Below are 26,768 nucleotides of genomic sequence, written 5' to 3'. Positions count from 1 at the left end.
GGTTCTTCTGGCTGTTGGAAGAAGTGGAGTACTGGGATTATGACTGCTCCTCCAATTTGAGGCCAATCTGCCGGGAAATCTCCTAAATCAGTATGGATTACTGCTTCTTCAGGTTCCTCCTGGATAATGAGAGGCACTTCTTCTTGGGGTTTTAGCAGATCTGGACACAACTTCAGATGGTCCCTAGATACTGTTGCAGTTGTTCTTCCTCCATCTTTGCTGATCAAACACGTCTTCCTGTTATCAAACCTTGAATTCAACACAGTGTAGGGTTCTCTCTCCCACTGGTCATCAAGTTTGTGGTTTCTCCTCTTTCTTTTTAGCACTACTTCACCAGGTGTGAAGGGTTCTGCTGGTGCACTCCTGTTGTATTGTGCTTCCTGTTTATCCGTCACCCGAGTGAGACTGTCTTCGACACAGGCTTGTACTCTTCTGTACTGCTCCTGTCTGGTCATGTCCCAGTCTTCAGTGGTCATGTCTGCTTCTGGTTCTACAACACCAAGCTCCAGGTCCATGGGCCACTTTCCTGGTCTTGCTCGCATGAGATAGGCTGGAGTGCAATTGGTGGAACTTACAGGTATGTGATTGTACAGATCTACCAGGTCAGGTAGTAGGTCTGGCCACTAATTTCTCTCCTCAAGTGGTAAGGTCTTCAGCAGGTCGATGACAATGTTGTTCATCTTTTCACAGAGACCATTGTTTTGTGGGTGGTACGGTGTAGTTCTTATCTTCTTACACCCATACAAATGGCAGAACTCCTTAAACAACTCTGCCTCGAAGGCTGGGCCTTGGTCTGTCAGCACCTGCTCAGGGTATCCATGGGGTCTGCAGAAGTACGCTTGGAACGTCTTTGCTGCTGTCTCTGCCGTCAGGTCTTTGACGGGGGCGACCACCAGGAAACGTGAGTAGTGATCCACCATGTTCAGGGCATAGGAGTGTCCTGACCTGCTGGGTGACAGCTTGACATGGTCCAGGGCCACGATCTCCAGGGGTCGAGTCGTCTTGATGGGTTGCAGGGGTGCCTTCTGACTGCTGTAGTCTTTTCTTCTGAGGCTACAGGGTCCACAGTCTCTGCACCACCTCTCAATGGAGCTGCGCATTCCCACCCAGTAGAATCGACACTTCAGCAGGGTTTCTAGCTTTTTCCAGCCAAAGTGGCCAGCCTGATCGTGGTAGGCCTCCAACACCATCTGGATGTCCGTCTTGGGAACCACTATCTGCCATACCATATCATGGGTTTTTGGATTGACGTACCTCCGGCACAGCTTGTCACGGTAGATAAACAGCCGGCTTCTCTCGTTCCACAGCTGTTTTGCTTGGAGAGACGCATCCTTCTCCAGGGAGGAACCTTCTTGGGTTATCAGCTCCTTGATACGGCTGACAACCGGGTCGCTGTCCTGGGTCTCTTTCCAGCTGTGGTGAGGCAAGGGGTTTAACGTCTTACCACGCTGCCTCCTGGAGGCTCGTTGCTCGTGGATCATCCCATGCCGGTGAAAGGCAGGTAGCTCAATCTCCTCCAGGTCATCCACTTCTTCTTCTGTGTCTGACTGGTGAGGCATCCTGGACAGGGCATAGGCGTTGGCGTTCTTGCGGCCCGCCCGGTACTTAATTGTGAATTAGTAGTTTTACAGCCAAGCCATCCATCGCTGTTCCATGGCTCCTAGCTTGGCTGTTTCAAGATGAGTCAAGGGGTTATTGTAAGTGTAGGCAGTGAACTTGCTGGAGGCCAGGTAGTGCTTGAACCATTCAGTGATGGCCCAGACCAAGGCCAGGAACTCCAACTTGAAGCTGCTATAGTTCTCTGGGTTCCTTTCAGTCGGGCGGAGCTTCCTGCTTGCATAGGCTATCACTTTCTCTAGGCCATTCTGCTTCTGACTTAGGACAGCTCCCAGTCCTTCATTGCTGGCATCAGTATACAGCAGGAACGGTTGGCTGTAGTCAGGGTAGGCTAGGATCTCATCGCCTGTCAGGATCTCCTTCATCTCCTTGAATGATTCAGCCTGCTCTTTACCCCAGTGGAACGGGGAGTTTCTGCCTTTGGGGGACTGTTCTACCAGGAGGTCTTGCAGAGGCGCTGCTTTCTTGGTGTAATCTTTTACAAACCTCCGGTAGTATCCTATCAGTCCCAGGAACTGATGCACCTCCTTGAGGTTCTTCGGCTCCGGCCATTTCTGGATGGCAGTGACCTTCTCCGGGTCTGCTGCTACCCCTTCTGGACTGACAATGTGCCCCAGGTACTGTACCTTTTTCTTGAGCAGGTGGCACTTTGAGGGCTTCAGCTTCATCCCATACCGGGACAGTGACTCAAACACCTACGCCAGGTGCTTCAAGTGGTCCTCATACGTCTTGGAGTACACTATCACGTCATCCAGGTATAGTAACACAGTCTCGCAGTTGCGGTGTCCCAGGCAGCACTCCATCAATCTCTGGAACGTTCCAGGGGCGTTGCTGAGTCCAAACGGCATACTGTTGAACTCGCAGAGTCCCATCGGGGTGGTGAAGGCCGTCTTCTCCCGATCCTCCTCCGCCACAGCTACTTGCCAGTACCCACTTGTGAGGTCAAGGGTGGAAAAGTAATTTGCAGACTTTAAGGCAGCCAGGGATTCCTCAATACTTGGTAAAGGGTATGCATCTTTATGTGTAATGTGATTTACTTGTCTGTAATCTACACACATTCTCATGCTTCCATCCTTTTTCCTGACTAAAACTAGGGGAGCTGCCCAGGGACTACAACTATCCCTTACTACCCCTGCCTTCTTCATGTCGTGCAACATCTCCTTGGCTTTCTGGTAGTGTGCTGGAGGTATAGGCCTGTACCGTTCCTTGATGGGGGGATGGTTGCCTGTGGGGATGTGATGTTGTACCCCCTTAATCCTCCCAAAGTCAAATGGGTGTTTGCTGAATACCTGCGCGTATTCCTGAACCACCCGGTGTACCCCCTGTTTCTGGTGGACAGGAGTGGTGTCTGTCCCAACATGGATTTATTGACACCAATCCTCCACCTGGGTTGCCGGGTCATTATCCTCCACTTGGTCTGGGGAGGTTAAGGACTCTGCCGTGTGAATGGAGTTATTATTTACAGCATGTAACTTGGCAACAGTGGCATATCGTGGTAATCTGACCTCGTCTTCCCCATAGTTGAGAAGACGGACGGGCACCCTCCCATTGCATACATCCACCACTCCTCTGGCAGTTAAGGGTGTGCTCTGAGCTAAGGGGCTCTACTACCACCTGGTAGCTCCGTCCTTTGAGACCTATTGCTGCTCTACACCATATCAGCATTTCACTCATCGGGGGAATCACAATGGGTATGGGGTCTGTTACCCGTACATTACCAATTTCACCACCTGTTAGCTTTACTTGCTGCTGGTACATCAGGGCTCGGATCTCCTTCTGGATCGCTCTCTTCTGCCCTGGTCTGGCAACGTCAGCGAGCTGTTGGAGTAAAAACACAACCTCCTCCAAACAGTTACCAACAATGTTAGTGCCTAGTACCATATTCAGTCCTGAGTCATCAGAGACAGTCTCTACCACAATGAGTCCCTGGTCCTTCAGCTCCACTCTCCCCACTTTTACCGTCACATCTTTAACCCCGACTAGGTTAAGAGGGAGGCCGTTAGAGGCATATACTGAAAAGTCTGGGTTTGGGGGTTGGAGACTGTCCATGGACCAGTATCTCTTGTAAAGGACATCAGGAATAATTGTTACCTGCGATCGAGTGTCCAGCAGGGCAGGTATCGCAATGCCATCCAGGATTATGGACAGGAAAGGTCTTCCTCCCACAAACCTGCTGTGCCAGTCTGAGGGGCCTGCTGAGTCTATTCCTGGGTGTTGGCCCTCGGACCCAGGGTTTGCTCGTTTAAAGGACACTTGTGCACTGTGTGGCCTGCCTTCTGGCAGCGGTGGCAGACAAACTCTCGTTGAGGATGGCGCTGGTTGTTGGTCCTTCCACGGGGGGGCGTTGTCCTCCTCCATGGCGGCGACGTCCTCCTCCTTCCCCTCATCCAGGGGACATCCTCAGGGCAGTCGGATAGCAGGATCTTTCCCTCCGTCTCTGGCTCCGTCTGTAGCTGCAGGGCACTGGCGCACTTCTGAGCGCAGACAGTCCAGCTCAGTAGTGGGCGTTGCTTGCACTTTGGCTTCAGCAGCCAGCGGGGAAAAGGTGGGTGCTGCTGGCGTTGGAGTGGCCTCACCCTGGTAACGTTGGATTGCAGTATCTGCTGTCTCCAGGGGTTGCAGCCCCTTATAGCCATGTCCTTAAGGGTGTCAAAGGTAGCATCTGGATGATCCAAGGACCACCAACGTCCTGCTCTCCGCTTGGGACCTCATCCCCCGGACAAATTGTTCTTTTAGCATTTTACTTTCATCATTTATGCTGGTTGGACTAACCTGTTTTAGAGCTCGCAGGGTCCCTTGTAAACGGCAGACATAGTCCAGAACGCTGTCCTCCGGTTTCTGAGAGCATTGGTAGAACTTCATCCGGAGGTCTGCCTCAGTGCGGTCCTCAAAGGCAGTCTGTAACTTTTTGAAAATTGCGGACCCTGACTCCTCGTCTTCGGCCGACCAAGTCTCTACTTCTCTCTCCGCAGCACCAGTCAATTGTCCCACTACTACTGCAGCTCTTTGTTTGCCCGTCATAGAATACATGTCCAGTATGCTTCATATTTTGCGCTTGAATCCAGACAGGGTGTCTGGCTTGCCGCTGTACTGGGGGAGCCACTTTGCTCCAGGCATGTACGGTAAAGTCAATGGTACAATGGGGGCTACAGGATCTGGCGATGGAGCGGTTATTCCGTCCTGCGCGGAGGCGGCCGCGGATGCATCATCGGGGCTGTCAGCTTGGCCCGCGGCGTTGGGCTGTTGCTGCAACATCTTGGCGCCCCCCTAGCGAACCGGGGCCTACCTTCTTTCTGTAGGCTGCAGCTCCGCAGGTGACAGACTCTTTGTAGGACCTTGCGTCGCTTGTGTTGCACGTCAGAGCGTGCATTGGGGCCTCTGCCAGGACCTGACGCTGCATCAGTGTGTGGGGCGTGCCCTGGGTTTCGCACGGTTACGCCCTTCTTCTTTCCACGAAGCAACAGGAAAAATGGCGGACAATGGCGGGAAACCTCCGAAATGGCGGGAAATCTTCACCACAGTAAGTTTTACGGTCTTTTAAGGCGCACAGTACCCGGTGGCAACGGGCACAACTCCTTCCGTTGCCGCGGGCACGCAATCCTGTTTGTTACGCCAGAAAGAGAGATGTGGCGCCCAGGGGATGGGGACTACTCGGCGTCCGGGCCTTGATGCCTGGTCTTGGGGGATGTCTCGGTGGTCGGCTCCCGGGCCCGTACCCTGGGGTCTCTCTTAAAAAAGGGGAAATGAAATGTCAAAGTTCGTGACGCCACCTGTGGTGTCTGGTGAGGGTCACCAGCGCTGCGGCAGTCCGCTGAGGCCAGTGTTGTGGCAGCTTAGATGGTATCGCTCCCCACATGTGGAGCAGGGCCCCAGGGCAGCGTAGGATGGGGGATGCAGGGCAGAGTTGACCCAGCCGGGTCAGAGCAAGAATGGGAGCAGACAAGAAAGTCACTTCTGTACCTTTACTGGAATTAGTTCAGGGACACCCCAGAGCACTGTAGGGTGAGGGGTGCACGTCTGTATTCTCCCCAGTGGCGGGTGTACGGGCCTCCTGTTTCTTGCCTCTCTGTAGTACAGTAAGTTTCTGACCTGCCTGGAGCTAGGCCTAACTTGGTTTCTGTCGTGCACCGGCTGACCTTGTGGTAGGACCTTCTCTTGGAGAGCACTCTCCCAGCTTGCGGGGCCTGCGTGACTCCTGGCTCTGTTACGTATCAGTCTTCCAGGGGTCTCCGGTTGTCTCTACAGGGGATATACGGCCCTGTAGACGTGGACTCGGTGTCCGGTATATGTTTTCTGGGGTGAGCTGGTAAAGCTCCTCTGCCCCCAATGCTATTCACTCCTCTAGCCTTCGGCCTACTCGGGCCCTCTCTAGGCTATACACACTGGCAGTTAGCTGGCTGCCTCTTCTGCCGCTCTCTGAGCGTCGGCAATGCTCCTGGCTTACTAACCTGAGCTGCTTGAGTCTAGACTAGCAGGAGCCTCGTGCTCTGCTGCTGAACCTTTAGCTGTGTTCTCTAGACTGCAAACTGAAACTAGACTGAGCTCCACTGCAGACTGACCTGTTTCTGTGTCTCACTCTGCAGGAACTGGCTCTATTCCCTAAGCAGACTTTGTTCCTTTATGCCTGTCAGCAGGAACTGAACTGAAACTGAAAAACTGAACTGCCTAACTCCACCCTCCGTATTTATATCCCTATCCGGGCTCCCTCTGGTGGTCTGAGGTAGGGTGGAGGTGTGTGTATGCTGTGAGCGGCCTCTTGTGGAGAAATCCTTTAAGGCACTCCTCTAGGATCTGTGGCACTATTGCACAGCAGGGCGCCACACTTACTAAGAGTAGCCATCTCCATATATAACTAACAAAGTAGCACTCTGTAACGCTAAGTATGCAAACATGAAATTTATGAAATTTGAATAGCAATACTGCTCAAGAAAATGGAAATAATTGAGAAATCTTGGCGCATAAATTGGCCAATTCACGTGTACCAGGTAGCCACGGTAAGGCGTTTCCCGTTACTAGGAACCTACCAAAGTGTATCCGCTCTTATATTGTTAGTTATATATGGTGTTGTTCCACTTCCTCTGGCACTGGAAACCTGCAGTGTGCGAAGGGAAAGATGGATTCTACATATTTGCAAAAGTTGTCAGGTTCAGTTATGAAACGAGCCATTGCTTAATAATTTTGACCTCCTGAATTCATTCAAATCTGACAATGAAAATTTTAGTTGGCTCTTGTTTTTATGATATCAAAGAATTTTCCTTTTACTGCTACATAAAATCAATGCATAAAAGTTTCAGTACTTTGAAACATTATTATTTTTGCAGATATAAAGATGCAGAATATTTTGTTATGCCAATTCTCTAATATTTATTTAGAAGAGACTTAGCAACAATTCAAATAAGTAAATTATAAACAGAATTATATACAGTTACAGAAATTGCAATAGAAAATTTGGTCCTCATTCAGTGATCACTCTTTTTTGCTTGTCTCTTGTACTCCTGCGTCAGATCATCTCTTACAATTGTCCAACAGTAATCTGCAGCATTGATGGATTCCATTTCCATTAATATCTTTTCTCCATAGCTGCAATATCTTGGTGAAATCTCTCACCGTGCTTGTCGCTCACTGCTCCTAAGTTTGGTGGAAAAAAGTCTAGATGCGAATGTAAAAAATAGATCTTTAAGGACATGTTACTGCCAAGATCCTTATATGTTTTAAGGAGATTTTCCACCAACTCGTCATAGTTATCTGCTCCTGAGTTTCCCAAAAAATTAGTTACCACCAATGTGAATGTTACCCATGCAGCCTTTTCCTTGTCCTGCAACAAACGGAGAAACTCCTCATCTTGAAGAAGCTTACAAATCTGAGGTTCAATAAAGACTTCTTCCTTTATCTTTGCTGCACTCAACCATGGGAATTTATCAGTGAGATACTTGAATGCTTTTGCATTTTTATCCATTGCCTTTATAAAGTTCTTCATGAGGCCCAACTTGATATGCAATGGTGGTAACAAAATCTTATGTGAGTCAACAAGTGCTGGATGGAGGACATTTTTACTCCCTGGCTGAAGTTAATGTCGGAGAGGCCAGGCTCTTTTATTGTGGTGAAATTCTCACTCACACAGAAAGCAGCAGTACTTTATGTATCCACCCTGGAGACCAAGTAAGAGGGCAACCACCTTTAATTCACCACAGAGGGTACACAAATGCTGGTTATAGTTCAGACACCTCAACAGCTGTTTCATGTTGTCATAGGTTTCTTTTATGTGGACTGCATAACCAACTGGACTTTAAGGTAGAGTATTGCCATTATTCAGTAAGGCGGCTTTTAGGTTTGTTTTGGACAAATCGATGAAAAGCCTCCATTCCTCTGGATCATGACTTATCTTCAGAGCTTCCATTAAACTATTGATGTTGTTGCCTGCCACAAGATCGCCCTCCATGAAGACATATTGGACAAGATCTTTGTCACGATTGCGGAACAAAGGAATCAGAACATCGCCCACTAGGAGATTCCACTGCTGTAGCCTGGAACCTAAGAGCTCAGCCTTACTGTTGGGCAGAGCCAAAACTAGATCCTTTAGTTCCCTTTGTGTTACAAAGTGTGGTTCAGTTGAGGTTGCTGACAAAGTCTGGGTCATGAGAGGAAGATGCTTCGTGACACCAAGTCCAATTCCTCTCCCTTGAAACTCCTTTCCTAATGGGGGACACCATGCAGAAGTATCAATTGGTAGTGTGATCGGTTGGCTCTCTCCAGATCATTGTGACTGCAAAAGGCATAGACTGCCTCTTCCCATGCAACCACTGGTGAAGATGTGATGCACATCTATTGCAGCATATGTGTGGAGCCCAACTCTTGTCCTGATCTCAAATTCCGTAGCCAGAATACAGGTTGTAGGCTTTCTTTATCATGGTAGTCAAGTTTCGCTTCTGTGACAGAAAAGTTACTTCTCCGCATATATAGTAAAAACTATCCACTTTGTTATTGCAAGAAAGAGGCATATCTGAAAAAAACATATAGAAACATGTCAATACGCTAAGAAACTAAGCTACTGTTTCCTAAAACTGTATACCTTACAAAGAGAGCATTTGTAATAGTAGGTGATACAACTGTAATTAGGATTATGTCATCGAGCTGAGTTGGTGTTTTTTGGTTGGTCACCCTAAAATAATAGAATGCTAAAGGCTCAATAGACTAAATAGATGATGTAATAGATGAGCTACAAACAATGTCATAGTGATGATGAAATAATAAAGATGCAATTTTTCTGTAAGCCTGCATGAAAGGTCCCATAAGTAATTACAACCTCCTCTGGATCTTGAAAATTACAGCCAAGCAGCAAATTTAAGCATCATATTCGTTTTCAGTACCACAAAATTAGGTAAGTTCAACTGTTTTTGTCTCTGAACCAATTTGACTGTAGAACAATTATCAGGGAATCCTAGGAGAAAACGTCAAGCTGAATCTTGAGTGTCATTGGACTTTTGGACAGGAGGGTGATCCCAAGCATGCCTCAAAGGCATGGTTTTGTACAAAGTTTCTAAAGATTCTGCAGTGGCTGCCAGAATCACCTGACTTGATCCCCATAAAAAATTTTGGTGGCATCTGAAGAAGGTGGTAGCAACACACAAACCCAGGAATAGTAGGAAAATGGATTCCTCACGAACAGTCCCAGAAACTGGAGTCTGGCTATTAATCGTTTGCAGCAGGTCATAACAGCCAGAGGAGCTCTACTAAGTACTAAAAACGCTTGTCATAAAGGGCTTGAATAATTCTGAGACTGCAGCTGTCAGAAAAAGTTACATTTTGTGCTGAATTTGGAGAAACAACTTGTTATATTATTGTGTTCGGTTATTTAAATTGTTCTTGTTTTATTTATTACAAATGGCAGAAAGTTTGTACATTTTGCTAATAAATCAAATTTGCAATGGGGGGCTTGAATAATTTTTATTGCAGGTGTATAGGTCTATGAGGAAATTCGCTCAGGTCATGACACCCTGCAATCAGCCATGGGATTGTCATCTGAGCACAGTTCGTGTTTCATGAACTGTCATGAATATAACTGTTGGACATAAAGTTGCATAACTTTTAACTAAATAACAATTTATTTATAGAAGATTGAACAACCTGTTTACATCGTGGTCACTTGATTGCAACATTGAGTTGTAATTACACAATTATTTATAAGTTTGCATTAGTTTAGAAAGAAGACAAACAGTTGTTAGGTTAGGGAAAAAAAATCAAGCTGTTGTAACTTGCTATCATCGTTAGTTTTTACTTTCTCAATCGATAAAATCCATGCTAAAATCAAAATCGCTCTCATTATTGGATGATAACTCCAAGGGATGAGACTTTTTTTTCCAACAGTAGAGCCGTGTAAATACTTCCCATGCTGCAACTTCTTCTTCTTCTTCTTGCATTGTTTCAATAGCAAACAAAGTATTATATTTAGGAGTGCCAATCCAAACGAAGCAAAACATCAAAGCTTAAAAAAATAATTCAGAAGGTTCTCAAAGTCATTAAACTTTTGCCAGACTAACAGCACATTTAATTAGTAAACAGACATCTAGACATATTTAATCTGGCAGCAAATGCTGCCTCTCTGGCTTTATCGCCTTAGGCATTAATGCCGCTCTTTGGAGCTAGCCCTCGAGGCGGTTGGTTCTGGTAATTTGGCAGCACTTACTTCTGGGAAACAGTATAATATGACTCTATTACATGTATTTTAGTAGAAGGATTATTTAGAAGCTTATACCATATGGAAAGCTACATCAATTAATGATCCCTTTTTAAGACTTAAAGGGGTTGTCCAGGCTTGGGGCTCAAGTCTACAGTCACTCTATGTGACTGCAGACTTGTGAAACCTCACAGTGCGCATGCTGCGCACTGTCAGGATTCTCTGGTGCCAGGATCCAATGGTCATGTGACCGCAAGTACATGATTTGCATACTTCTGGCCACATTCCGACTAGACGTGTCCGGTCTCGCGCTCAATACACTTGCATTGAACAATGCTGTGCACGTCTAGTTGGCCGGTGACTGCATGTATGCAAATCGTATATTTGCACTCAGGTGCCCACCCGCTCCCAGCACCGGAAACACATGTCCACCAAGACTGCATGGACCTCGGAATGGTGCACAGTTACACATAATTTTGACATATAAAGTACCACACACCAAAATAACTTGCAAAACAAACAAGAAAGGAGAAGTGGGTGTGAGTGATATAAGCACCGTGTAATAAACAAAGCTACCAAAAATAATCAATTGTATAGGATCAAATATTTAAAAACAATAAAAAAGAGGGCAAAAAAAATCTCAAAGGTTACTAAGAGTCCTCAAACTGATACATGGTGGATTCGAGAAATCTTTACCCCATATGCAGTAAAATAAGGACTGAAAATCCCAAGTATCAGAATGATGCCATCATTAAACTGTAACATCCCTGGCGGCGTGCTTGCATGGTGCACCACCTCCCACCATGCAAGACCGCAATCTTACCTGTCTGTCCATGCTGCACTCTTTGCTCCATTACCTACTGTGTCCATGTCTCCTGTCTGATTGCTTAGGGCGTCGGCGCGGCTTTCTGCTTGTTTCTTATAGCTACTGTGTGAACAGTCCTAATGCGTCCCCAGCCTATTGCTGTGAGTCACTCGATACTTAAACCCCCTCCACCCAGTAGGAGGTGCCTGAGCAACACTTGCACTCAGTTTGTCTTTTGCAACTGAGGTGCCAGGTCCTGTCCTGACTCTTGTCTGTCCGCCACCCTGGGGGCCGAGTACCCAGGGCCTTTTCCTGTACCTGTGACTTCAAGTCTGTTTCTGCCACCCTGGGGGCCGAGTACCCAGGGCTGCTACCTGTATCTCTGACTTCTAGTCTGTTTCCGCCACCCTGGGGGCTGAGTTCCCAGGCTCGTTCCTGTATCTTGTTCCCGGTTCAGTTCCTGTCTGAACAGTGTCCTAGCCCGTTACTTGTTTCTCTCTATGTCCGTACCTTCCCTTTGCCTGCAGTGTCTGAACCTGCACCTAACTCCAACTCGTTGTCTCTGTACTTCTGTTTGAGTTTTGTGTCCACTTGCTACTTCATTGTAAGTACCTTGTGTGTATCTGGTTCTGCTTGTCCCCTTTCCCTGCCTCTGTATCTACCTCCTGTGTTCTAACCATCTTCCTGTATTTTCCAGTCTGTTCCATGTGAACAGAGCCCTGTCCTGTCTGCCTTCACCTTCTGCTCTGTTCCGCTCTGCTTGTTCACCACTCCGGCGGTTCCGCTCTGCTCCGCTTGTTTACCGCACCTGCGGTTCTGTTCTGCTCTGCTTGTTTACTGCACCGGCGGTTCCGCTCTGTTCCGCTTGTTTACCGCACCTGCGGTTCTGTTCTGCTCTGCTTGTTCACCGCTCTGGCGGTTCTGCTCTGCTTTGCTTGTTTACCACACCTGCGGTTCTGCTCCGCTCTGCTTGTTCTCCGCACCTGCGGTTTTGCTCCGCTCTGCTTGTTCACCGCTCCTGCAATTTTGCTCTGCTAGTCCACCGCACCTGCGGCTCTGTTCCTGTATCCCAGTCTGTATTGGTCCCTATCCAACCTGCGTTCATACCTGCCAGTATCTGCCTGTCTGCATTCCAGCGGTGCCTGTCAGCACCCTCCTGTCTGCATATCGGCCCCACCTGCCAGTACCCACCTGCCTACATACCAGCCGTGCCTGCTAAGTACCCATCTGCCGTCATACCAGCCATGCCTGCCAGTACCCACCTGTCTGCATACCAGCTAACCTGCCTGTTCCTGCATTCCCCGGTGTGGGTCAACAGCTGTGACCGGGGTCTGACCTGGAGTAGCACCTGGTCCCTCTGCTTGGTTCCTCCCTGGTTCACGGAGTCGACTGAGTCGCCGTGCGTCCTTGGTCGGACCGGGTTGATACTTAGTTACGCCCCTCCAGACACTCCTCGGTTCATGGTACAGTGGGATCACTAATCACGCTCACGCCAGTCAGTCCGGGCGCGAGCGTAACATAAATTATTCAATAGAAAGAAAAAAGAACTTGCAAAATTAACCTACAATACATGAAAATAAAAGCAAGTAAAATAAAGTATAATACAGCTAGAAAAGAGGGTCTGCAGCAAGTTAGTGTGATGCTGAGTCTTTTCTCAAAGACAAGCTGTGTGAGTCAGGGAAGTCAAGGAGTCCAAGGTCAAGAGCCTGGACAGAGAGAAGAGACAAAGGCGTAGTTAATTCACAGTGCGGGGTCAGAATTCCAAGGTCAGAGTGCGCCAAGGCAAAAGGGGTAATAGAAATGGGTAGTCAAAAGGCAAATCCAAGGTCTGGCAACAAAAGATTAGAATGACTGAGTTCAGAGCACAGAGAGAACACATCACTGAGCTGAAAGCTACGACTGGCAAAGGTCTGGGACTAACAGCTTAGCTAAATAGCTGGGTAATCACTAAGAACCACTAAGAACAGGGAATGCCTGAAGGAAGCTCAGCACCTCCCAGTTTCAGATTGGATAGCTGAGCTGTCTATCAAAATACCAACAGTTCAGCTTGCCTCTGTACTAGATTGGACGGCTGAGCTGTCTATCAAAATACCAACAGCGCAGCACGCCCCTGCACTAGATTGGACGACTGAGCTGTCAATCATGAAATTAAGAAAGAAGGAATTGTGCAGTGTTAGTGAAGCGCTAGAACAACTAGACAGGGGATTAGGTTTTAACACTAGCCTTTTATTGTTTAGTACGCTCTCTAACGCCACGATGCCTTTTGATAGCAGAAGCTATCTTCCTCAGGTAGATACCTGAGGAAGATAGCTTCTGCTATCGAAACTAAAGGCCCCGTCACACTAAGCGATATCGCTAGTGAGATCGCTGCTGTGTCACGGTTTTGGTGACTCACCAGCGACCTCACCAGCGATGTCGCTATGTGTGACACTTTGCAACGATCAGGTCCCTGCTGTGAGGTCGCTGATCGTTGCAAAGTGTCCTGGACCATTTTTTGGTCGTTGGCCTCCCGCTGGCCAGCACACATCGCTGTGTGTGACCAGCGGGACCAACGATCTGGCTGGTAACCATGGTAAATATCGGGTTACTAGGGGCACGCGCGCACTTAGTAACCCGCTGTTTACCATAGATACCACTCTGCTACGGTGAGCGGAGGCTCCAGCTCACCGTAGCAGAGTGGTATCCATGGTAAACAGCGGGTTACTAGGGGCACACGCGCACTTAGTAACCCGATATTTACCATAGTTACCAGCCTGCTCCTGCTTAAGCAGCAGGCTGGGAACGGGAGCAGGACATCGTGGAACGATTCTTTCCACGATATCGCTGCTCCCCTCATCGCTGGTGAGCCTGCCTGTTTGACAGCTCACCAGCAATGTATTAGCGATGCAGCAACGATCCCTGACAGGTCGTATCGTTGTCGGGATCGCTGCTGCATCGCTTAGTGTGACGGGGCCTTAAGTGCTTCACTAACACCACACAATTCCTTCTTTCTTGATTGCTAATCTCCCCTGTGGAGAGCGGTGGAAGCTGCTCTGTTTACAACTAGCCTACTACAGGACCTGCCGTGATGTCATTGTGGAACGCCCACTTCGGTCACACGGTCCTGGTCATGTGACCGCTGAAGCCTTGTTCCCTTGTTGTGCGGGTGTGGCGCCCGACTGCGCTTGGTACCACAGATGCTAGAGGGGTGCATTACCGGATTTCTCCACAAGAGGCCCCCACAGCATACACACCCCTCCACCTTCCACCTCAGACCACCAGAGTGAGCCCGATAGGGATATAAATAGGGAAGGTGGAGCTAGGCAGCTGAGTGATTCAGCAGTTCCTGCTCAGACACAGAAGGAGTCAGTGCAGTCGAGCCAGAGCCTAGCAGTTCCTGCAGAAAGAGTTCAGTATAGTCTGTAGAGTGAGTCCAGACTAGAACTCACAGAGCTCAGGATAGAGAGCTAGGAGTGTGCCGACACTCTGAGAGCGGCGAAGAAGAGCACCGTCCCGGCTGCAGTGTGTGTAGCCTAGTGAGGGACCAAGCGGGGCCGAAGGCAAGTGGAAGAAAGTAACATAGGGGGCAGAGGAGCTTTACAAGCTCACCCAAAAGCATATACCGGACACCGGGTCCGAGTCTATGTGGATGTTCATGACCAGTAGAAAACAACCGGAACCCCTGGCGAACTACATGTCCCAGGATCACCAAAAGCTGATACGTACCAGGGTCAGGAATCACAGAGACCCCAGAGAATAAGGAGAGTGATCTCCAACAGAAGGCCCTATCACCAAGTCAGCAGGTGCAGAACAGAAACAAAGTTAGGCCTAGCTCCAGGCAGGTCAGAAACTTACTACACAAAGGCAAGAAACAGGAGGCCCTACACCCGCTCACTGGAGAGGATCCTGATATGCACCCTTCACCCTACAGTGCTCCTGGATGTGCCTGAACTTCCATCAGTAAAAGGTACTGAAGTGACTATCATGTGTGTCCCTGTTCTTGCTCTGACCCGGCTGAGTCCCATCTGTCCTTACATCCCCCCTCATACGCTGCCCTGAGGCCTAGCTCCACCTGTGGGGAGCTATACCACCCAAGCTGCCTTAACACCGGCCTCAGTGGGCTGCCGCAGCGCTGGTGATCCTCACCAGACACCACAGGTGGCGTCACGAACATTTACAAACCTATTATCCCAATATACATTCCCCTCTTTCCAGTTGTCCATCCTGGGCCACGGACCGGGCCAGCCACCGTGACATCCCCCAAGCATCTGAGGGCCCGGCTGCCGAGTACCCCACGGCCCCGGGGGTGCGACACAGGGCTCCTTTGCACAACAGGACCAGGTGAGTGGTCACAACATCCACCCCCTTCATTCCCCCCCAAACCTTAGGCTCTTCACCATTGCCGCTCCAACTGCTTTTGTTTTCCAAGTCACCAAATTGACAGCTTAGCATGACCCTGATTCCATAGGGCAGCAAAACTGTCACTCACTGCATTGAAGACACACTGAGCGGAGGAATCTTGACAGATTAGGAGAAGTATCACACGTTCCGCCACCACTAGTGGCTTAAAAGAGAATTTTACCCCAAACATGTATATGTTACACACCTGTCCTGGGTATCCCGGGCTCTGCTTCCTTCCCCTGGATCGGCTGCCCTCTTTTGTGCTCCACATTGGGTTTTGCAAGTTGCCTGGCATGAATCAATGACATCCTCTCCCTAGACCTATTTAAGGCCCATTAAGGCACACACTTGTGTCTTGGGGTTGAGACTGTAGTCTTATATTTGGTGTGCTCCACCTTCTGTGCTTTTTGTGTTTTTGCTTGCAGTCATCCCTGCTGAGTTCCACTTCACATGCTTGTGATGAAGCAACCCATGTGATTCTGTAGTTTGAATGTCAATGGTGGAGAATGGAGCTGAGAATAATAACAACAACAAAAAAAAATAAACGTGACAAACATAAATGTGTGCCATATATCCACATGATATACTTGTTGAATATACACCTCTGGGATATTATGATATATATATATATAAAGGATGTGTTAGTCTTTATCACCATAATATATACAGTAACTAAAGTTATCATGTCGTTTTTACACTGTAAATGCTGTAAAAATGTTTTTTTTTTTTTCAACCCACCCAACTTTTATGTGGTAATAAATCAGCTTAGAAGGTGATTCAGGACGAGAGGCGAAAGTGTTACAAACCATCACTGCTCACTTATGGATCTGACTGATAGCTGTCATCTGCTATGTACAGGGATAAATAGAGACTGTAAAAACCAAACTGTGCAAATTATTTAATTAGACTCTTGAAAAATAATTATTTAATTTAAAAAAAATGACCCCACAGCTTTCTATACAGGGTACTCAGTTAACACTATTTTGATCAAAAAAGCCTAAAAGCCATCCCACTACGACAAGGTGAACCCAATCGGGACATTCCTTTCCTATTTCTAGTATTAAAACCTTATGTTGTGTCAGCCGACCTCAATGTAGATAAGGGTAGAGCAGGACAGAGGCCCGACTGTTCAGGCACCTGTCCATGGGATGCTATATAGATGAAATGCCTATCTCAGAAATGGGGGCATGCTCCTGTTTGTACAAAATACAAGAAATGACTTTTTTGACACTAGAGACAAGATAGGACAGTCCCGATGGGTTCACCTTGTCGTGGTGGGATGTCTTTTACTCTTTTTTGATAAAAATAGTGTTAACTAAGTCCCCTATGTTATTTATCTGTACTATTTTCTTATTTACTTTCAAAAGTTTATTTGATCATTTTGTTTTTTTTGTTCTTCGATTTTGTCTGTGAAATGGTCATGCTCTCACACATTGCATACGTACTGACTAATGCTCTGGCTCATTTCTTTGGTTTTCCTGTACTAATCATGCAAAGATAGCTGTCAATCACTAGTTGGACCGCCCACTGGACTCCTAAATATGCAAATATCAGGGAGTTCAAGGAATAAAATACAAGTCATAGTGAACCTTTTCCTATCTATATATCATTCTGCTCAGTTTCCCCTCTTCTATACCATGTTGTCCGCAGATTGGACCGCATGTGCAACGTAACAGGTTCCCTTTAATGTACAATGCCAACAATTTTTCAAATAATGACATCAATAAATACCTGGAGCAAAAAAAAAATCATCCTGTGATAAACTGTACAAAGAAAAGAAGGCACCGACATAATCACAGCCATATCCCTCTCTCTGATCTTTTGCTTTTCGAAAACAATCATGTGTACGCAATATTTTTTTTGTCAATATGAGTTGCATTAGGTATTGTCTGACGTGATCTAAAGGGTTAATGCATTTCGTAGTCGGAATCCTTGCAGTTTCCAATTACCTTTTATCAGAACACACTAATAGTGGTATTTCTGCTCGCTCTGGTACATTAATAAATACCTCTTCAAAGTTTACAACCCACTTACCTGGTATGGAATTGCCTTGCTAAAAGCAACTACCATACATTTTCTTAATCCCCAGCAATCAGTCGTCCTTTTACATGTAGGGTCATGTATTGTTCCATCTTTGCAGGTGTTCTTACTCCGGTAAAATGATAGTTTCAGAGGAGCTAAAGAAAAAAAAAATACAAGAGGTTTTCATTACACTGATCCCTTTTGTGGAATTAGATTAATTGGCTCTGAGGAAATGTTTTTCGTGTTACGTATGGCTCTATTATATGGCTTGTTATAACATACTCAAGATAATTAATTATTCATAATAATAACATTGTAATTACAATGAAAAAAAGGCTTCCTGGCGATCTGATGAGGCACTCATTAAAAAAATGTGAATATCTTGATATTATTAATTAAAGGGGTTATCCAGGATTATTCATTTTTTCACTATGGGAGAAGAACTTATTGGCAAGGTAATTGATAACTACCTGCCTGTTGTGCCCGGTGCCGATCTCTGCCGGCACAAAGTGGCCACTCCTGCTGGCGATTCATCTACTCTTCTCAGATGATGGGATGTGATCGCCAACATCATGCTGATTCACAGTTAGCTCCCTGCTGCCTGACTGCGGGAAGCCAACAGTCCATCAGAATGACATCGGCAGTCACGCCCCACCATCTGAGCAGCTCAGAAGAAGAAGAGCTGCTCTGTTGATGTGGAGCAACTGAATCGCTGGCAGGAGCATTCGGTGACTGCTCTGAGCTGGCGATTCAGCAGCTTCTCATCTGCTCAGCTAAGATGGGATGTGATTGCCAACATCATGCTGATTGACAGCCAGCTCTCCACTGTCTAATTGTGGGGAGCCAGCAGTCAATCAGAATGATGTCAGCAGTCACGCCCCGTCATCTGAGCTGCCTGGAAGAAGAAGAGCTGCTCTGTTGACGTGGAGCAGCTGAATCGCCAGCAGGGGCATTTGGTTGGACAACCAATTTAATGTTGATGCCAATGCTATCTTTTAAAATGTAGTAATGTATCTCCATAACCAATTTGTTGTTTACACTTTTTGTATGTTTCAGTTTTGTTTGTTTTTTTATCGTGGGGAGTTAAAATACCCTCATGGAAGCCCCCAATGTGCTGCTGTTACTTTATTACTATTTTTTTGCATACGTCCTTAATAGATTTTTATCCTTTTCTTGGTCTGTATATCTAATTTTGCCATCAGTATGGCATCCATTTTTCTCATCTACAAAGCAAATCTATATTTCTAAGAGTCTCCTACCAATTAGGGCTCGTGCAGACGTGTGTGCGGCACGTTCCATGCACGGACTGTAATGGTTGGACAGTAAGCGTGTCTCCTGACCTTAGCGTGACGGCCTCACAGAATTATATTAAGCTGTCATGCTCAGGTCAGGAGTCCTGTGCATTGAGGTACGTTCTCGGACCATGTTGCACGGACGTCTGCATGAGCTGTTCAACAGTGAAAGAAGAGTGAAGAATCTGTGGCAAATTTGTCAAGAGTTTTGATATGGCTCACCAGGTGTGGTAGATTCACTAAGTCCCATAAAGAGATTAAGGTCAGTCTCATAGATCAGAATCATAAAGACTGGTGCAAGGAAAAGTTTAAAAAAGCAGTCCAAACCATTTTCTATCTCCAAATCCAATTAAATGCACTTTATTGTATCCACAGTCTTTCAAGCAGGTCAAGAAAATCCTCCATGAGGATATTATGACCTGCTCGAAAAGCTGTGCATGCGGTAAAGTGCATGTAACTGGATTGTCTAAGCCATAGGCCTGGATGAGCACGGACCAGATGTGTTAGTGCAGTAAAATACAACACATAGTTGGAAAAGCCAGACAGCTTGTGGAACCTGGAGCACTGTGGAACAACGCAGCTGGATATGTTGGCTAGAACATGGTACATAAAGGAATAGTGGAGCTGGATATGGTAGAAGGCACATGGTACTGTGTGGAGCAGTGGGGTTGGATATGTTGGAGAGCACGTGGAACAGCAGAACTGGATATGCTGTATGGCATGTGAAACAGCAGAACTGGGTATGTAGATAGGCACCTTGGTACAGCAGAACCACGTGTGGGGACTGACACCTTAGCATAGCAAAGCTGATTATGCAGACTGGCACCTTGGTACAGCAAAGCTGAGTATGCAGACTGGCACCTTGGTACAGCAGAGTCAAGTGTGCATACAGGCACCTTAGAATAGCAGAGCCGATTATACAGACAGACACCTTGGTAAAGGAGAGCCGAGTGTGCAAATGGGTACCTTGGAACAGAAGAGCCGACAAAGCAAACTGGCAAGTTAAGTTAAACTGATAAGTCACTAGAATATATGCAGTAAAGCTGAGTACGGCTGAGCTGTATTTGTTAGGCAGTGTGGTGCTGCCTGAACTGGCCTAAAAAGGCCTAAACAAGAGCAGAGGGAGCTGGTTGCCGGGAAAGGAAGATATGGAGCCCAACTGTCACAGGTGTGTCAGAAGTGACAGACAGTCGCCCTGCAGTTGGCTGCAGGAGATCTCTACGTCTGGCATTACAGACATCTTCTTAGAGGCTGTCTCTAGGACCCATTGGCTACCTCCCTCTGGCTAATTAACACCCTGGCCTGGGTGTATAAATACCTGCTGTGTGCCAGAGGGAGGTGCCGGCGATATTCATTACTCCTTGTAAAGGCTTTAGCAAGAGCAGTACTTCGTCCTCTCTGGAGCTTGAGGACATGTGCGCATTTGTCTGGAGTCGTCTACAGTCATGGCCAAAAGTTTTGAGAATGACACCAAAATTATATTTTCACATGATCTGCTGGCCTCTGGTTTTTATTAGTGTTTGTCTGATGTTTATATCACATACAGAAATATAATTGCAATCATATTATGAGTACCAATAGGTTATATTGACAGTTAGAATGAGTTAATGCAGCAAGTCAATATTTGCAGTGTTGCCCCTTCTTCTTCATGACCTCTGTAATTCTCCCTGGCATGCTCTCAATCAACTTTTGGACCAAATCCTGACTGATAGCAGTCCATTCTTGCATAATCAATGCTTGCATTTTTGCCAGAATTTGTTGGTTTTTGTTTGTCCACCCGTCTCTTGATGATTGACCACAAGTTCTCAATGGGATTAAGATCTGGGGAGTTTCCAGGCCATGGACCCAAAATCTCTATGTTTTGTTCCATGAGCCATTTAGTTATCACCTTTGCTTTATGGCAAGGTGCTCCATCATGCTGCAAAAGGCATTGTTGGGCGCCAAACTGCTCTTGGACGGATGGGAGAAGTTGCTCTTGGAGGACATTCTGGTACCATTCTTTATTCATGGCTGTGTTTTTAGGCAAGACTGTGAGTGAGCCGATTCCCTTGGCTGAGAAGCAACCCCACACATGAATGGTTTCAGGATGCTTTACAGTTGGCATGATACAAGACTGGTGGTAGCGCTCACCTCTTCTTCTCCGAATAAGCTGTTTTCCAGATGTCCCAAACAATCGAAAAGGGGATTCATCAGAGAAAATGACTTTGCCCCAGTCCTCAGCAGTCCACTCCCTGTACCTTTTGCAGAATATCAGTCTGTCCCTGATGTTTTTTCTGGAGAGAAGTGGCTTCTTTGCTGCCCTCCTTGAAACCAGCCCTTGCTCAAAGAGTCTCCGCCTCACAGTGCGTGCAGAAGCACTCACACCAGCCTGCTGCCATTCCTGAGCAAGCTCGGCACTGCTGGTAGTCCGATCCCGCAGCTGTAACAGTTTAAAGACACGGTCCTGGCGCTTGCTGGTCTTTCTTGGGCGCCCTGGAGCCTTTTTGACAACAATGGAAGCTCTCTCCTTGAAGTTCTTGATGATGCGATAGATTGTTGACTGAGGTGCAATCTTTGTAGCTGCGATACTCTTCCCTGTTAGGCCATTTTTGTGCAGTGCAATGATGGCTGCACGTGTTTCTTTAGAGATAACCATGGTTAACTGAAGAGAAACAATGATACCAAGAACCAGCCTCCTTTTAAAGTGTCCAGTGATGTCATTCTACTTAATCATGACTGATTGATCGCCAGCCCTGTCCTCATCAACACCCACACCTGTGTTAATGGATCAATCACTAAAACGATGTTAGCTGCTCCTTTTAAGGCAGGACTGCAATGATGTTGAAATATGTTTTGGGGGTTAAAGTTCATTTTCTGGGCAAATATTGACTTTGCAAGTACAGTAATTGTTGTTAAGCTGATCACTCTTTGACATTCAGGAGTATATGCAAATTCCCATTACAAAAAATGAAGCAGTAAACTTTGGAAAAATTGCTATTTGTCTCATTCTCAATACTATTGGCCATGACTGTAAAGCTAAGCAATTTCCCTGTTTGTTCACCCTTGTTGTCTATAGTGTTTAGTGGAGATCGATTAGTGCTCATCTCCTCCCTTCCCTAGCCTTAGCCATACGCCAGGGAAAGATAGGGCGAGGCACGCGTGTGGCGATTGGTGAAGAGCCAATATAGGGACGTTAGTGGAGACAGAGTGATATCAGATCAGCCTAGGAGGTCTCCACTCTATCCTTTCCCTAGAGTCTGGGCTCCCTTCTCCTCCTCCCTTTGTGTTGCACTAAGTCTTTCCCACACCTTGCGTGACACCAACATTGGAATTAGGACAGGTGAGTGACAGGTTTCCCCCTTTTCATTGCAAAGGGTAAAATTTGCAGCAAATCTGTAACATGTGACTGATTTTAATATCCACAGCACACATTTTTCCAGTACATATAGTTTATTTAAATATTTTATTCTGCAATTTGTCAGGGATTTTAGTTTTCTTCCATTTTTTAATCTGCATCAAATCTGCCACGTATGAACGTGCCTTAACACAGGGACCTGAACATAAGCACTTCTGCAAGATGTGACCGGCCTTTGCTTTCTTTGAATTCTACCTTACCCAACATAATTGTTGAGACTAACACCCCATATTCTTTATATAGTTGTCAGCCACGTCTTTTTAGGATCTACATGGGGTGTCGAATGTTAGATTCATTCTTTAGCTGTCGCTATGATTTCTTTTTTTATAAATAACGGCACGGAATAAAAAGAATAAAGCCGGTTTTGCGCTTTGAAATGAAGAACTTATTTAAGTGGCCATATTGTGTAAGGGGTTTTACTGGTTTCATGTTTTACAAAAACAAAAAAAACGTCCCCTCACCTGGCGTAATCTGAGCTCGCCCTCAGAATTATTGTTCTTACACCTGCATAGTCCCACATCCAATTCTCTTTCTCACTTCTAACACAAAAGGCGCCAACCTAACACAACCACGAAATAAGAGCGCTGCAAAACAAACACCATACCCAGACCCTCCAACACGATCCTCCTATATAACAGCCTATATTCAAACCCCCACCCCATTATATGGCCCCCTTTACCTAAAAACAACTACTGACCCTTTATCTTTTGAGTTGTTATAAATCTTATTAATACTGAGTAATTCTGGGAAATCTAAGTGACAAGTAAAATCGAAGAACTTTCCAAATGAATTCCCCCCCCCCTTCCTCAAAAAAATAATATTGGTTTTCCTAAAAAAAAATTATGTGAAAAAATAAAAAGTTTAAAAAATATATAAAAATTCAAATTACTTCACTTTTCCGCATTAAGAATAAAAACAGAAAAAAAAATAAATTACATTTGTCGAAGTCCGATCTATCGAAACATAAAATTTTGGCTCTATGGCCAAAAACACATAGTTGTAATCAATTTAGAAAATGTACTGCGAATACGTATTAAAATGGCAGCCGTTAAGGGACCTTATTCTGGATCTGTGCAGGTGACAGCTGTATAAGACACTTGACACCCTGCAGAATCAGGCCTGGCCAGTTTTGGAGCCTATCGGGGACCATCAGCCCCTTAAACAGCACTGTCAGTCGCGACAGCGGAGTCTATGTATCACAGGTGTGTCAGATGTGACAGACAGTCGCCCTGCAGTTGGTTGCAGAAGATCTCTTCGTTTGGCATTACAGACACCTTTCTAAATCTGTCTCACGCTAGGACCCAGCGGCTACTACCTCCCTCCTGCTCTAATTGACTCCCAGGTCTGGGTGTATAACTAGTTTCACTTTGCAGCAGGGAGGGGCCTGTGATACTCACATGTTTCCTTGTGAATGCTTGGAGCTCTCAGACTGCTATCTTCCTCTGTGGTGCTAGGAGGACATTTGGAGTTATCTTGCTGAAGTCGGCTAAAGCTAAGCTACTTTCCCCCGTGTATGTCTCCCTTGTTGTCTTTAGTTGTTAGTGGGGATCGACTAGTGCTCACCACCCCCTTCCTATCCAGGGCCAAGCACTAGGGAAATATAGGGTCTAGGTTCCTGTTCCGCGATTGGTGAGGAACCAATTTAGGGACTGTCAAGGGAGACAGGGTGATATCTGATCAGCCTAGGAGATCTCCACTCCCCTTTTTCCCTAGAGTCTGGGCTCCCTTCTGCCCTTCCCTTTGTGTTACATTTAGTCTTTCGTGCACCTTGAGTGACACTAAGGGGTTAAAAGACCCCCAATGGCAGGATTGATCCCCCGCGATCATAATAGGGGTGCCCATCGTTGCCATGGTACCCTAAGGTCATCTGATGACCCCAGAGTACGGTGGCCTGTGAGATCCAGCTATAAGCAGGGTCTAAGAGGCTGAGTCAGTGAGACACTGACAGGTCTCAGGCATTGCAGTACACGAGTACTGCAGTGGATGAAACCAACGATCAGAGTAAAAATTATACCTGTCCCATAGTGGGACTTATTGAAACAGTGAAAAAAAGTATATAGTAAAATAGTTAAAGAAAAAACACAAAAAAAAGTGCACAAAAATCTTGAAAAGCCGTTTCACCACTAAAAACACAGCCTTTGTGATAAAACAAAGATAAACAAAGAAGAGTACACATAATTGGTATCGTCGCATCCAGGAAGACCCAATCTATAAAGCTGTCATGTTATTTATTCCGTACAGTGAGCACAGTAAAAAATAAACATAAAAACCATGGCAAAAATGTTGCTTTTTCATCATACTGCCACACAAAAAATGTAATAAAAAGCGATCAAAAATTCATATGTAAAAAAAAATATACAAATAAAAATGCCAAACCATCCTGCAAAAAACAATATGTCTCATTCGGGAAAAAAATAAAAAAGTTACAGCTTTCAGAATATGATGATGTAAAACAAATTCATTTTTGTAAAATATTGTTTTTAGTCTGTAAAAGCAGCAAAGCATAAAAAAAATATAAATCTGGTATCGCTGTCATTGTACTGACCTGACAAATAAATCGGTCTTATCACTTTTACCGCAAAAAAAATAGATAAAAACAATTCCTGTATTGCTGTTTTTTATTCATTCTATATCTGAAAAATCTAAAAAAGCGATCAAAAAACATTGTGTCCCAAAATGGTACCAATAAAATCTCCAACTTGTCACGCAAAAACTAAGCCCTCATACATACCTAGTCACCATGAAATAAAAACGTTACAGCTCTCAGAATATGGCGACGAAATAGTTTTTATAAAAAAAAGCTTTTTTACTGTGTGATAGCAGCAATATATACAAAAACTATATAAATCTGGTATCGCTGTAATTGCACCGACCCAAAGAATAAAACGTCTTATCACTTTTACCGCACGAAGAACAGCATAAAAATAAAAATAAGAACTGTTCTTGTACTGCTGTCTAATTGGTCATTCTGCCAAAAATCAGAATAAGGCTCAGATCACATTTATCCTGTGCTCTCTGCTGAGCACGTACGTCAGGGTTTCTGTGTAAATTCCCCAAAGCCGCGATTCAGATAAAACCCCGGACAGAGCCACTCACTTACGAGGCCGATGGAGTTCTTTTGGACTGGTCAGTGTTCCGGCGGTGTCCCATCATTTTGGGCATCTTTTTAGCGCACAAGTGTGGACGACCACAGATCTGTGCACGCCTAAAAAGACGGAGACTACCGTAGCAGACACTAAACGGTGTATGAAGTGTCTCCATCTGCCTCATTATGGTGGGTGGTTCCGTCGGGGCTTTAGTGTGAATCGCATTTTTGTGGGATTTACACGGAAACCTCGACGTAAGTGCTCAGCGAAGAACACAAGAAGGCGATCCAGCCTTATTCTGGAAGCGATCGAAAAACATTATGTACCCCAAAATGTTACCAATAAAACCCTAATTTATCCTGCACAAAACCAGCCCCCACTCAGGTCCGTCATCTGTCACTGGAAGTATAGGGGGTCCCACATTACTGGTAGAACAAAGACTCTGGAAATAAAATCCAGTGAATTCTGTGCTCCCAAATCCAAATGCCCTCCTCCTTCTGAGCCCCTTTGTGCCTAAACCGCAGTAAGCGGACACCTGTTTGGCATTATTTTAGTTGGGAGAGAGAACTTAACAATTTACAGGGTGCATATTGTCAGAAGCACAAGCTGGGTACAATGTATGGGGTCACTACAATATATGGGGGCTCTACATTGTATGGGGGCACAATGTATGGGGGTGCTATAGTATATGGGGCACTACACTGTGGGGGTACAATGTATTGGCACAAAACTGGCAGATTTGCAATTCTCAAAAATCTTTCTGAGAATCTGCCCACAGAGCTTATTTTAAATAAAAGGGGCAGTGTGAGACATGTAATGACTGACAGTCTGCTCTCCTGATCTACATGTCTCACACTGGTAACGCCTCCTTTTATTTAAAATAAAATCTGGAGGCAGATTCTCAGGGAGTTCTATGTCCCGCCCATAGATCTTAACAGCTCATTTACATATTAAGAAAAACTTGGATTTCTCGGAAATAAGACATCTGATTGCAGATATCAAGGTATCATTTTAGTCAACTTCCTATGACCTGCACACACATATAGACGGCTTAGGAGGGTAAAAAAAGGATTCACTGCAGGCAATGTGGGCAGGTGTGACACAGGAAAGGACTAGGAAGTGACTCTTTGTCACACTTTTAGTATATCTTCTTCCCACCAATCTTTAGCTTTTCAACAACGTCCTGCAGTTTGTTTTCTCTTTACGTAAATCAAACATATACTATAGTTTCTAACAATTGTTTTGTCTCCTGCGATTGTATGTAAATAAATTGTGTAGGATCCCTGTGGATTTTAGGAAGGAAATGTCTAGTTGATCAATATATATATATATTTTTTTCAATGGCATCTCAGAGACAAAATGCAGGGTGACATCGAACCTGTTAAATTGAGATGTAACTTGTAAATAATTTTTGTGACGTTATGAAAAAACATGAAAGCTTTCACAGCAATAAAGGCTATAAAACCAACTTGTGATGTGCCATCCTTCAAAGAAGCTA

At 45.7% G+C, this 26,768-nt stretch overlaps 1 long non-coding RNA gene across 1 annotated transcript; it reads right to left on the bottom strand.

Moving 5' to 3' along the window:
* Positions 1 to 8,344: 8,344 nt before the first annotated feature.
* On the bottom strand, positions 8,345 to 17,628 carry LOC141215231 (uncharacterized). The gene is made up of 3 exons (XR_012284327.1): positions 17,511 to 17,628; positions 15,682 to 15,988; positions 8,345 to 8,617 (listed from the first exon to the last, which is right to left on the bottom strand). It is a non-coding gene; the product is annotated as an uncharacterized lncRNA (long non-coding RNA).
* Positions 17,629 to 26,768: the final 9,140 nt, after the last annotated feature.

The sequence above is a fragment of the Phyllobates terribilis genome, unplaced genomic scaffold (genome assembly GCF_046119375.1).
Source record: "Phyllobates terribilis strain yellow unplaced genomic scaffold, ASM4611937v1 Scaffold_231__1_contigs__length_3143052, whole genome shotgun sequence".
NCBI lineage: Eukaryota > Metazoa > Chordata > Amphibia > Anura > Dendrobatidae > Phyllobates > Phyllobates terribilis.
The sequence above is the reverse complement of the archived record's forward strand: the minus strand, read 5'-3'. Positions and strand labels throughout refer to the sequence as shown.